Source organism: Nycticebus coucang, chromosome 1 (assembly GCF_027406575.1).
Source record: "Nycticebus coucang isolate mNycCou1 chromosome 1, mNycCou1.pri, whole genome shotgun sequence".
Lineage (NCBI taxonomy): Eukaryota > Metazoa > Chordata > Mammalia > Primates > Lorisidae > Nycticebus > Nycticebus coucang.
In genome coordinates, this window is record NC_069780.1 from 129,424,720 (window position 1) to 129,438,548 (window position 13,829).

At 41.0% G+C, this 13,829-nt stretch overlaps 1 pseudogene; it reads right to left on the reverse strand.

Annotated features, from left to right (window-relative positions):
* Nucleotides 1-10,006: 10,006 nt before the first annotated feature.
* LOC128583529 (transcription factor BTF3-like) lies at nucleotides 10,007-10,480 on the reverse strand (annotated as a pseudogene).
* Between the last annotated feature and the right edge of the window lie 3,349 nt (nucleotides 10,481-13,829).

The following is a 13,829-nucleotide window of genomic DNA, read 5'->3' on the forward strand; positions in this document are numbered from 1 at the left end:
CTCTTCGTGATTTAGGAGGACAGAAGTGGAGAGAATCACTTTCGGACAGAGCTGGCAATCCTTGGAGCCAGTGCGCGGTATCCACTCGAGCCCTCTGAGGGCTCCCCGTCCACAGCTGGCCTCTGCTGTCCTGGTGGGTCTCTTCGCAAGCCGACCCTCTATCTCCTTGGTAGAGGCTTTAGGAAATTATTCTGGGTTTGTTTGGGGTTATAAGGCTGCCTTGAATAAAGGACTTTAAATCCCTCCTGGAATGTTAAAAGGCTTTTTGTCTTTTCTAGTAAGTCCTTTTTGGTATAAAGACAAGAGTCTTTTAGGGTTGAGTACTCTGGTGTCTACAGACTTTATTAATACATTCTGCCTGAGGCACGACTTCCGGTGAATTTACTTTTGGTTCTTTCTGTGCGCCTAACTTAGTATTTTGCTTGATCTGCACATGTGGGTTAAAATTTTTGTGAACACTCTTATCTCGATTTGATTTGGTGACACAGATTCGGCACTTGTCCTTTGCTTTGTTCAGAAAATCTTCTGAGAGCAAAAATAAACATTCTAAATGGTGGGCATAGGCTAATTTAAAACCACTAGGGCAGTGATCTAAAACATTGGTCCAAACTCCAAAGATTCTCTATAAACCGAATTTATAAGATTTTCTTTGCTTTCAAGAGATTGGTAAGAAGTGGAATGGGATTCTCAAACATCAAGGTATGCCAACTTTCCCGGGACTCTTGCCAGCTATATATTATGACCTGTTTTTGTGAATATTTTTAGACCTGATGGGCAAATTACATAAAAAAAAAAAAAATCAAAGCTGAAGTGGACATTCTTTGAACTCTCTAAAATACCTAGAACTATAGATTTAACATGTAGAGACATCTAAGTTCTCTATTTTTTATTCTCTGCCTATTTTGAATCATCTACAGTGTTGGGATAAAACTCACTCCTTATGACATTACAGCCAAATTTCTTTTTAAAAGTCTTAAAGGGCTTTCAAACAATAGCTTTGCAAATTAAAATAGCTCCATGGCAACCAAAGACCTAGACATCTTTTGGAAATGTAAATTTAAGTTTGCCTGACTAACAATTGCTTTGATTGATGGAGCAGATAATTGAAGGATTGATAGTCTAAAAGAAAAAGAGCTAGATAAGTATTTTTAACGGTTAGACATTTATATCAAACAGGTCAAAATCTTGTGCACAGAGCAATAATATAAGGCAGGGGTCCTCAAACTTTTTAAACAGGGGGCCAGTTCACTGTCCCTCAGATCGTTGGAGGGCTGGACTATAGTTTAAAAAAAAAAAACTATGAACAAATTCCTATGCACACTGCACATATCTTATTTTGAAGTAAAAAAACAAAACAGAAACAAATACAATATTTAAAATGAAGAACAAGTAGGGCAGCGCCTGTGGCTCAGTGAGCAGGCGGCCGGCCCCACACGCTGAGGGTGGCAGGTTCAAACCCAGCCCCGGCCAAACTGCAACAACAACAACAACAAAAAAAAAAAAAAATAGCCGGGCGTTGTGGTGGGCGCCTGTAGTCCCAGCTACTCAGGAGGCTGAGGCAGGAGAATCACCTAAGCCCAGGAGTTGGAGGTTGCTGTGAGCTGTGTGTGGCCACGGCACTCTACCGAGGGCAATAAAGTGAAACTCTGTCTCTACAAAAAAAAAAAAAAAAAAAAAAAAATGAAGAACAAGTAAAGTTAAATCAACAGACTTACCAGTATTTCAATGGGAACTATGGGCCTACTTTTGGCTAATGAGATGGTCAATGTTCGGTTCCATATTTGTCACTGCTAGTCGTGACAAGTGATGCAAGTGTGCATCAGTTAGTCTAGATCTGGTTGGAGATTTCAGATGTTTCATTCTGGAAAAAGTCTGTTCACAGACATAGGTGCTACCAAAGACGGTTGCCATTTTGAGTGCATGGTTCCTGAGATTAGGATATGTCTCAGAGGGGAGAGATGCATAGAAATTAGGAAGGCTGCTTGACTTGAATGCATCTTTCAGAGAGTCACAATTCTGCAGTTCAGCCAGTTCCATTTGGTAAATCGTATCCACATTTTCAATGTCAATGGAAAATGGGTTATGGAAAAGCTGTATGTCCTGTTCATGGAGATGAAGCTCTTTAAATCGAAATTGGAACTCCTTTTGCAACTTTTCCAGTGAATTGACACATGTTTTATTAGGGAATGCAACCAATGGATTTTCTGCTAACAGATTTTGAGTTGTGGGGAGATGGCAGAAATTTTCCTCCTTCACTTGTTTGATGAGGCCTAATTTTACTTCAAATGCTTTCACATGTGATTGCTTGTGAGCTTCCCCTTCCCCTTTGCTTGAGCTTCCCCTTTCCTTGAAGCTGCACATTGAAATTGTTGAGTAGCTCTGTTACATCTATCAGAAAGGCAAGGTGCCATTTCCATTCTGCATCATTGAGCTCTGGTACTTGTTTTTTGAAAGCAGAAAAGTTGTAATCTGTGGAAGTAAGTCATAGAAATGTTTCAAAATTCTCCCTCAACTCAGCCAATGGACTTCTGTGTGGTACGGAACATCTTCACAGGCAACATTTAGCTCAGACAGAAATTCCTGAAATTGTCTATGGTTTAGTGCATTACCTCTAATGAAGTTAACACAGATACCACAGTTTTCATAACAGCGTCCCACTTCAGCGATTTACTACACAGCACTTGTTGGTGGATGAGGTAGTGTATGGCTATTGGATGAGAATGGTTATGTTGGGGCAGTGCCTGTGGCTCAGAAGAGTAAGGCGCCGGCCTCATATGCCGGAGGTGGTGGGTTCAAACCCAGCCCTGGCCAAAAACTGCAAAAAAAAAAAAAAAAAAAAAAGAGAATGGTTAAGTTTGTCCATCTCTTGGTTAATGCGAGCAATTACTCCTTTCTTAGACCCCACCATGCTAGGAGCACCATCAGTTGTCACACTGGCTAGTTTTGCCCAGTCCAGCTCCAAACTATTCACGGTTTGGCAAACCTTTTCATAAATATCCTCTCCTGTAGTTGTTCCTTTGATGCTTTGCAGTGCAGCAAGCGCTTCTGTAACTTCGAAATAGTCATTAGTACCACGAATAAAAATTAGAAGTTGTGCAGAATCACAAACATCATTACTTTGGTCAAGTACCAAGGAAAAATAGGAAAAGTTTTTTGTGGAGTTTTGCAAATGCTGATGCAAATTGTCTCCCATTCCTTCAATCTTTCGTGTAATTGAGGGTCCTGAAAGACTCACTGTACTAAATAAATCGGCCTTCTCTGGACACATCTCTTTGGCAACAGAAAGAAGACATTCTTTAACAAATTCTCCCTCGATGAATGGTCTGCCAGTGCATGCTATTATCTTGGCAACTTGAAAACTTGCTCACAGTGATGAAGTATTTAGCTGTTTCTGCTTCACAAAACTCATTTTGCTGAGTTGTCAATGTATATTTCAGTTTTAATATTTTATCTTTTCTCACTTCTCCAACCAAACTATCATATTTATCTTTATGTTGAGTTTGATAATGTCGACACAAATTGTATTCTTTGAACACAGACGCTATATTTTGGCATATCAAACACATAGCTCTTTCCTTGTATTGCATGAAAAAGTAATCATAAGTCCACTGTTCTTTGAATATCCTACACTCCGAGTCAATTTTTCTTTTTCTTGATATCATTGTTTCCTAGGGATTCCAAATTGCTATTAGTAAAATACCTATATACATATACAGTGCTCCAAAAACAATATAGCAGCAATAACTTTGCCTACACAGAGACATATGGACTGCACTGCCCATCAATGCAGTCTGATTGGTGCCCATCAATGCAGTCTGATCAGTGTCCATCAATGCAGCCTTGCCAGTCCACATTATTTCAGCCTCGCCAGTGCCCATATGGTGGAACTTCGCTTTTACCTCAGGCTCACACTGGTGTGGTGCAGGAACAGGCACGATTACAGAGCTGGTTCCTCCACCACCTTTCCAGTTCACACTACCCTGTGCAAACTGCACTGCGATCTGTGAACTCGCACAGGAATCTGATCGCATGGGTGAGAAGATCCATGTGATCAGATTCTTCTTCCAGGAAAAAAGAAGGCACGTATGCCTTTTTTCTTCTGAATCTAATGCTTGTATGGCTGAACTTGCACTGTTCAGCGATCGCAACAGTGTGAACCGGAGCTTACACAGCACACAACGTACAACATCATACACAACTGAATAGCAATCAGAATATAAATGCACTTATTGGCAATTAAATTGGGTTTCCTACTCCTCGGCTGTCTGCAGAGCCGGATTAAGTTCCCATGGGGCCCTAGGCAGATTACCAGTTTGGGGCCCCCATGCGATAACGCTGACCACTGACCATTTGCATTAACACTGACCGCTGACCATTTGTGATAACACTGAGCACTGACCATTTGCATTAACACTGACCACTGACCATTTGCGATAACACTGACTGCTGACAATTTGCATTAATACTGAGCACTAACAATTTGCATTAACACTGAGCACTTACAATTATCATTACCACTGAGCACTGACAATTTCCATTACCTCTGAGCACTGACAATTTGCATTAGCACTGAGCGCTATTTGCATTATCACTGTGATGCAACCTCCCTAGAAACTAACCCCAACCAACTTAAAAAAAAAGGCTTTCCTAACTTCAAAAAAAAGGCTCTTCTAACTTCAAAAAAAGGTGCCCCTATCTGCAAAAAAAAAAGACCTCCTAACTTCAGAAAAAAAGGTCCCCCTTAACTGCAAAAAAAGGCCCTACTAACTGCAAAAAAAAAAAAAAAACTCCTAACTTCAAAAAAAAAAAAATCCTAACTTGTTCTTACCTCAGTCCTTAGGCAGCAGCAGGCTCTGCACAGGCAACCTGGTGACTCCTCCGATTACACCAGAGACTGAGATGAGGAGACGAGAGACAGAGAGAAGGAGGGGCAGGGAGAGATACAGAGAGAAGGAGCAGAGTCGGAGAGTAGGAGGGGATTCGGAGAGTGTGGGGCACATTCCACACATGTGCACTGCGGCCTGGACAGTGGGTTGCTAAGCAGGACGGCAAGAACACCCGGCGGGAGAGACAGAGAAGGAACGGAGTCGGAGAGTTGGCGCACATTCTACACAAGCGCACTGCAGCCCAAAACAAGTCGGCTACTAAGCAGGACAGGCAGCTGTGGCAAAAACACCCAGAGGGCCGGATAAATGTCCTCGGTAGGCCATAGTTTGAGGACCCCTGATATAAGGTATCTCTGCCTAGCATATACTTTTACTTTTTTCCTGCCACACAGAAGGCAAAAGGAACAAGCCAAAACAAAATATGCTAAACTCCTTTCCTGCCCACATTGACCAGTGTAACAGAAGATCAGCACTAAAAATTCAACGCCACTTGGAGATGTCTTTTTCTTATACATTTCATTTCTTTTATTATTATTATTTTTTTTTTTTTGTAGAGACAGAGGCTCACTTTGTCACCCTCAGTAGAGCGCTGTAGCGTCACAGCTCACAGCAACCTCCAACTCGTGGGCTTAGGTGATTCTCTTGCCTCAGTCTCCCGAGTAGCTGGGACTACAAGTTCCTGCCACAATGCCTGGCTATTTTTTGGTTTGCAGTTTGGCAGGGGCCCGGTTTGAACCTTCCACCCTCAGTATATGGGGCCAGTGCCGTACCCACTGAGCCACAGGTGCCACCCTCTTATACATTTTAGTCAGTTCTATCTAAAACTGTAAACATTGAAAATTTTACCCTAAACGTCTTTGAAACTAAAAGAAATAAAAGAGAGTAAAACAGCTTTTTAAAAATCAAACAGCTATTTTGCTTTCCAAAATTTTGGTCTATAATTTTTGATCGGATTACCTGTCATGGCAAATACAGTTTAGTCACATGAACAGGTCCTAATTTTGTCAGAAATATAATTTGGATCCAACTGTGTTTTATAAACTGGTGAGTTTGTACATGTATTACAATCTCATACTAAAATCCTACAATGAAAGCTATAAAAATTTTTTGTATGTATATGTTTAGCTACGTTTATACATGTGTACACGTATTTAATATTATGTTTTATGTTGTGTCTGCATGACAAAATATGGCATAGTCGACCATAAATCCCTTACAAAAAATCTACTGAGATGGGCTTACACAAATGCTCATATAAATTATATAAAAACCCAAATGCCTTTTATTTTTTTATTTATTTATTTTTATATAAGACAGAATCTCACTTTGTCACCCTCGGTAGGGTGCTGTGGCGTCACAGCTCACAGCAACCTCCACCTCTTGGGCTTGGCAATTCTTTTGCCTCAGCCTCCCAAGTAGCTGGGACTCACCATAACGCCCAGCTTTTTTTTTTTTTTTTGCAGTTTGGCTGGGCCAGGTTTGAACCAGCCACCCTCAGTATATGGGGTCGGCACCCTACTCACTGAGCCACTGGCACCACCCCCAAAGGCCTTTAGTTCACAAGACTTAACTAAATCTTTAAAAAGTAAGCTCGTTTTATTTATTTATTTATTTATTTGAGACAGAGTCTCTCTTTGTCACCCTTGGTAGAGTGTGTGGCATTGCTCACAGCAACCTCAAACTCTTGGGCTCAAGGGATCCTCTTGCCTCAGTTTTTCATTTTTTGTAGAGATGGGAGTTTCACTCTTGCTCAGGCTGGTCTTGAACTCATGAGTTCAAGCAGAGTGCTAGGCTTATAGGCATCCCTGCCTAAGTAAGCTTGTTCTAAAACTAGAGGTGAAATAAAAATAGAAATGTCTTCAAAATTGTCAACATATATTTTTTGCCTGGGTTTACTGATCAGTTTTGTGTTTGTCTTTGCTAAATGTTTTAAAAAGTCAGGTTTTAATACAAAGGTTATAAACCTATAAACCCAACTTAAAACAGAATGATCTGGCTCAGCACCCATGACCCAAGCAGCGAAGGCGCCAGCCACATACACCTGAGCTGGCCAGTTCGAATCCAGCCCAAGCCTGCCAAAACGACGATGACAGTTGCAACCAAAAAATAGCCAGGTGTTGTGGCAGGCACCTGTAGTCCCAGCTACTCAGGAGAATCACTTGAGCCCAGGAGTTGGAGGCTGCTGTGAGCTGTGATGCCACAGCACTCTACCGAGGGCGACATAGTAAGACTCTGTCTCAAAAAAATAAAAATAAATAATAAATAAAAAAAGAAAAACTAGCTGGGCATTGTGGCAGGTACCTATAGTCCCAGCTACTTGGGAGGCTGAGGCAGGAGGATTGCTTGAGCCCAAAAGTCTAAGGTTGCTGGGAACTCGGCTGACTCCATGGCACTCTAGACTGGGCAACAAAAAGAGACTCTGTCGAAAAAGAAAAAGAAAAAAAAGTATGTAAAACTAAACTTTTGTCTCCTTTGCTAGAACAACAACAAGTTTTTCTTGAAATGTTGATTTGCTTTTAGTAAAATTGCAAGAGGTTTTGAATTTCAATTCTGAAAGCTGCTTTTTAACAGCCGTCTTCTAAACTGTACTTTCCATTACTGCCGTGGTTTTTTTTTTTTCCTGAGATCCATTTAATTTCCCAGTTTCAGGTTGGAAATGCCATCTTTTTCATTCAGAGTGGCAGTTTTACTTCTTGAGGTAGAGTGTTCCTCTTGTACTTTCTCAGATTTGTATCTCAGAAGTTCTTCTTGTTGACACTACACACAGTTTTCCGTCTTCTGTCATCACCCTCAGCTCTCCTCATTCTCCGCTTCAAAAAGTGTATCATTTTGCCCAATTGTGATGATAGCTCTCGCCTTCAACTATTTTGTCAGTTCCTATAACATTTTTTCTCTAATCTAACTCTGCTGTTTTGGCCTGTTGGTGAAATGTTTGTCTTGAAGGTGTAGAAAAGCATTATTTTCCTCCAGTATAACTTGTTTCTATGCTTTTAGCTTTTCTCGATGTATGTGAATTGTTTCACGTAACCAGGAAACTTAACCAGCTTTTACTTTTTCTGAGAGCTGTGTATTTGCCTGCTCAAGGTACTAGTTTTCTTGTTTACATTCCTCTGTAATATGGATGTACACTCATAATCTTGGACACATTCTTCCTACGTCTGATTAAATGTAAGTACCCTTTTCATCAGGTTTGATTTCCAGGGGTTTTGTGTGTGTAGGTTTTGTTGTTGTTTTGTTTTTGAGACGGTCTCACTCTGTTGCCCTGGATAGAGTGCCATGGCATCATAGTTCATAGCAACCTTAAACTTCTCAGCCCAAGCAATCTACTTGTCTCAGCCACCCAAGTAGCTGGAACTACAGGTGCTTGCCACGATACCCAACTAGTTTTTCTATTTTTAGTAGAGATGGGGTCTTTCTCTTGCTCAGGCTGGTCTCGAATTCCTGAGCTCATCCAATCCTCCCTCTTGAGCCTCCAGAGTGCTAAGATTATAGGCTTGAGCCATCACACTGATTTCTCGGTTATTTCAAAAGGTTTTCCATAAAGACAGGCAATTAAAATACAGGAAGTTTTTCTTTACCTTTTTGGTGACTGGCCTCAAAGCCAAGAAATTACATTTTATCAAGGTAATTTCCTAGGCAGGTGCAGTGGCACTCCGTTGTAGTTTCAGCTACTCAGAAGAAATCAGGAGTTGGAGTCCAGCCTAGGCAACATGGGGAGACACTCTCCTTTAAAATAAATAAGTAAAAAGATGTCCTGTGCTGCCTTTATTAGGTTTTTGATGACTTAGGAAATCTGAGCTTTGGAAGCGTTTAAGTTTTTACATTTGTGTAACTTTCTGTATCGCTTTTGAAGAAGTCCTGTTGTTATCATTCTGGTTAAATGAATGACTACTATTTTAGCTCTGATTCTGTTTTAACCAAATATTTTGAATCTTATGACATCTTTGGCAGCTTGCCCCAAGATCAAAATTCTAAATTAAATTTTTTTGACCTAGAATTAACTTTGAAATTTTCCAGTTGGGTCCCTGGAGAGCTTCAAAGAATGTATCTCTCATCTTGTCAGGGCAGTGACTGATGAGGCTTGTTTGCTAAATTGTATTTGAAAACATTATCGAATGCTAAATGATGCTTGGCCAGTGAGGTGGCTCACACTTGTAATCCTAGTGCTCTGGGAGGCGAAGGAGGGAGGATTGCTTGAGTAGTTCAGGACAAGTGATACTACATCTCCTTTCAGTTACATTTTAAATAATAATTTAAATAGATAATAATTTTAAATACATTACTGATAAGATTGTTTCACACATTATATAAATTCATAGAAATCTACTAATTTATCAGTCATAATTTTGGTTGTAATGTTAAATCTTCTGTAAAGTTATGTTTATGTGGATATATTATTGATGTATTTTAAAGATTATGTGAAATTTACAAAAATCTGATGGCCCTGTTATGATTGTTAAATGCTGTATATAATAAAAATAAGTTTTCTTGTAAACTTTTGTCAGATTTTTAAATCATGGAATTTTTTCTCTTTGAGACAGTCTCACTTTGTCACCCTCAGTAGAGTACTGTGGTGTCACAGCTCACAGCAACCTCTGACTCTTGGACTCAAGTGATTCTCTTGCCTCAGCCTCCCAAGTAGCTGGGACTACAGGTGCCTGCCACAACGCCCAGCTATTTTTAGAGATGAGGTCTCACTCTGGCTCAGGCTGGTCTCAAACTCATGAGGTCAGGCGATCTGCCCCATTCAGCCTCCCAGAGTGCTGGGATTATAGGCATGAACCACGGTGCCAGGCCCTTAAATCATGAAAGTTTTTGTTGTCCATAGTTATTATTTTGAATTTTCTTTTCTTCTTTTTTTTACTAGGCAAAGAACTTTATTAACCTTTCTTTCAAACTTTATTCCCAGGCTCCTTCAACTTAATTAGCTGCAAAGAATGAATTGTATATAAGCAAAAACTGAAAAGACCTGCAAGGTCCAAGGAGCTTGAGCTTAAAAATATTAGAGATCTAGATGTTATTAGATCCATGAACAAAAACCATTTTTAAAAAGCAGTCATAATATAAAATAGCAGCTCCCAGTAACTTCTTCAAGTTTCATCTTCAGAAGTTGACTCAATTCAGTCTGCCTCATTTCCGGAAGCCTCGTCAAAATTCTCCACAGGATCTGGAACTTCATCATCATCCTCTCCAGGAGCAAGTGGTGTTTTCCATCCACAGATGGTTCAGGCGGAGCTTCAGCCAGGCTCCTCAAGCTCCTCAGACTGCACCAGGCTGGTTTCAGACGCTGGGTAGATTTCTGTCAGCTGCTTGGTCTCCGCATGGCCTGTAATGGGGAAAGCGTTTGCTGCCAGAGAAGCCTGAACTTTAGGGTTGTTGAAGTGGATCACTGTTCCTTGGTTTGTAAACATATTCACCTCTTCAATACCAGAGAGATTCTTCACCCCTAACTTCTTTAAGGAGAACTGAAGTTTTTATCATCTGCTGTAGCTGTTCTATGAACCACCTTCTTTCTGCGAGCAGTTCCTTTCCCCTCAGTGCACACCTGTGCCTGTAGATCGGCGATTCTCTCGGTTCGGGATAGTTTCTTTCATCTTATCAGAGCGTAAAGGGGCGGCGCGGGGGACTAGGGTCGGTGCTCAGGGGGTCTCGGGTAGACCAGCTGAGTTTCTAAATTTTCTTTAAAAGTACTTGCAATCAGTTATAGTGCAAAATGGTTTTTCATGGAACAGACTCTTGAATATAGATTTCTGATAACTTTAAGATCAGTGGACTTGTGCGGCACCTGTGGCTCAGTGAGTAGGGCGCCAGCCCCATATGCCGAGGGTGGCGGGTTCAAACCCAGCCCCGGCCAAACTGCAACAAAAAATAAAATAGCCGGGCGTTGTGGCGGGTGCCTGTAGTCCCAGCTGCTCGGGAGGCTGAGGCAAGAGAATCACATAAGCCCAAGAGCTGGAGGTTGCTGTGAGCCGTGTGACGCCACGGTACTCTACCGAGGGCGGTACAGTGAGACTCTGTCTCTACAAAAAAAAAAAGATGGGTGGACTAAATAGAAATTTCCTTAAACAGATGGTTCGTGAAACTGCTAATCAAGATCAAGCAAAAGAAAAACATAATTACATGAAATAAAGTAACTGATGAAGATAATGTTTTTACAACTTTATTTGAAACATTGTGCTTTATTAAATGTTTTGATTCCTAGATTTCAGGAAACTTTTTCTCTTAAGCTACCAACAGATTACAGCACTTCAGTAGAATATACTTCTGTGAACAAAGGTGGATGCATTTCCTTTTTCCCTCTACTTGAGTCCTCCAAACTTTGGAAACTGTGAGTATTGTTATATTTATATAATTTGGTTATTAGCATAAATTCAATAAAAATCTGCTTTCTCATTATAGTATAGTTGGAAATATCGATTATGTTACCAAGGCTTGACTGAAATACCATATTTAAGATTGTGCATAGAATTGCCTGGTTTCCGAAATGTTCAGCCTTATAGTAAGTGGTAAAAATTGTCACTTCTTGGCAGGACCAGGAATCTTAAGATTATAGGTAAACTCTAATGTCTGCCTTGATTTCATTTCCTAACCGCGAGAGGATTTAAAATCTGAAATTCCTATGTGATTGATACACAGAGAAAAAATTATTTTTATTATCTATCTTTTTTTTTTTTTTTAGAGAGAGAGAGAGTCTCAGTCTCCCTCGGTAGAGTGCCCTGGCGTCACAGCTCACAGCAACCTCTAGCTCTTGGGTTTAGGTGATTCTCTTGCCTCAGTCTCCCAAATAGCTGGGACTATAGGCGCCTGCCACAACGCCTGGCTATTATTATTAATATTGTTGTTGTTGCAGTTTGGCTGGGTCCAGGTTCAAACCCACGGTATATGGGGCCGGCACCCTACCCAATAAGCCACAGGCGCTGCCCTATCTGTCTTGAGGCAGAGTCTCACTCTGTTGCCCTGGGTAGAGTGCTGTGGTTTCATGGTTTATAGCAACCTCAAACTCCTGGTCTCAAGTGATCCTCTTATCTCAGCCTCCTGAGTAGCTGGACTGCCACTACACCCAGCTATTTTAAAGAAAAACTATAACACACCTGTTACTAGACTTCTTCTAGATTTCTCCAACCCATCTTTCTTCCATGGATTTGTTAAAAATAGGAACTGCTCTGTTCCTAAAGTCCTATAAACTGAAACTTGATGAATGTTAAAGAACAAGTCTTATGCCTGATGTGTGGGCCACCCAGAAATTTCACCCAACACCATAAGCAGAGACATTCAAACTTCAAACCGAGATGAGTTGTTTTCATGCTGTAGATAGTTGTTCCTCATGTCAGAACAAGGCTCCACATCATAGTAAGGCTCTTACCCCACTTAATAAAATAGCACCTTTTTCACTTTCAGTATAATGATGTAACAATCAGCTGGGTGCAGTGGCTCATGGCCTGTAGTCCCAGTTACTTGAGAAACTGATGCAGGTAGATCACTTGAGCCCAGGAGTTTGAGGCTGCCGTGAGCTATGATTCTGCAACTGCACTCCAGCTGGGTGGCAGAGCAAGCCCCTGCGTCTAATAAAAAAATTTTATCATCAGTACCTTCTACTGGTAACGTGACAAAACCTGACCTAAAGAGATTCTTTAGCTGTTTTCCTAATAAATGTTTCCTTATTTAATTAGCTGTTTTCCTAATAAATGTTTCCTTATTTCATTAGGTGTTGCCAATACTGCATGCTATACCTGGATAAATTCCCCTGGGAAAGTTGAGACCCACATACCCCAAACTTTAAAACGGGCCACACGGTTACAACAAGCCTCACTTAATTCCTTATGGTCATTTGATTTATTCAATTGGTTGCTTTTAATTGTAGGTTCATGGCTCAAAACTATCATACAAACTGGGATTATTATGCACTATATTACTGTTAATTTTACTCTGTATTTCCTTTTTTAAGCTTTGTCTATTATTTGTTAAATTTTTGCAAAAGTGCAACTCCTAACAGAATAGCGCTGGCCCAGCACCTTGAGATACCAAACTGGGCTTAATAGTGGACTCCAAGTAGACTCAGCCTGAGAGCCACTCCCTGCAAATGTCCCTTTTTACTCGAATGTGATTAAAAGGGTTTTGACAACAACTTCTAGTTACCAGTCACTCCCTCTCTCATGGGACAAGACCAGAAACCCAGGACAAGTCTATCCTGGCACCAAGCGACATCAAAGGTAAGGAATCAGTGATACTCTTAGAGAAAGATCTTGAAATGGTAGAAATGTGAAAATTGTCAGAATTAGGCTGGGCGCAGTGGCTCACGCCTGTAATCCTAACACTCTGGGAGGCCAAGGCAGGTGGATTGTCTGAGAGCCAGAGTTTGAGACCAACCTGAAAAGAGCAAGACCCCATCTCTACTAAAAATAGAAAAACTAGTCAGGCATTATGGTGAGTGCCTGTCCTCCAGCTACTCAGGAGGCTGAGACAGGAGGGTCTCTTGAACCTAAGAGTTTGAGGTTTCTGTGAGATACGATGCTATGGCACTCTACCCAGAGCACAGAGTGAGATTCTGTCTCAAAAAAAAAAAAAAAAAAGGCTTGAAACCTGTAGCACAGTGATTACAGCCCTAGCCACATATACCGAGGCTGGCAGGTTTGAACCCAGTGCAGGCCAGCTAAAACAACTATGACAACTTCAACAAAAAGTAGCCGGGCCTTGTGGTGGGCGCTTGAGGCAAGAGACTTAAGCTTAAACCCAGTGTTTGAGTTTGCTGTGAGCTGTGACACCATAGCACTCTATTGAGGGTGACGTAATGAGACTCTGTCTCAAAAAAAAAAGACTGCAAAAATCAGAACCTTGCATAAAGGCCACTGCAGTCTTACACAAAACATACTTCTGTGAGGACATCTGCCATCAGCTGCCTGACATCACCTATGCATCACTGATCTTTGTAGCCAAGGGTAATCA